This window comes from Cystoisospora suis, assembly GCF_002600585.1.
Source record: "Cystoisospora suis strain Wien I chromosome Unknown contig_4339, whole genome shotgun sequence".
Taxonomy (NCBI): Eukaryota; Apicomplexa; class Conoidasida; order Eucoccidiorida; family Sarcocystidae; genus Cystoisospora; species Cystoisospora suis.
In genome coordinates, this window is record NW_027157131.1 from 8,119 (window position 1) to 8,409 (window position 291).

Below are 291 nucleotides of genomic sequence, written 5' to 3' on the forward strand. Positions count from 1 at the left end.
TCCGATGTGGAGATAAAATCCCTGCAGACTGCCGTCTCGTTCATCTCAAGTCTACGACTTTACGTGTGGAGCAATCTCAGCTCACAGGAGAAAGTGTCACAGTTACAAAGGTAACGATCTCTCGAAAGAAAAAGAAAAGGGAGAGAGGGCTGTTCTCTTCCTTAGGTGGTGGTGGTGGTCTTTATCCTTCCTTCCATTCAAAACACTTCAGACTCTCTTCTCATCTCTCCACCCATCCGGAGACATTAGTATTATTAGACATTATAGGCATACATGTCTATATATATATAT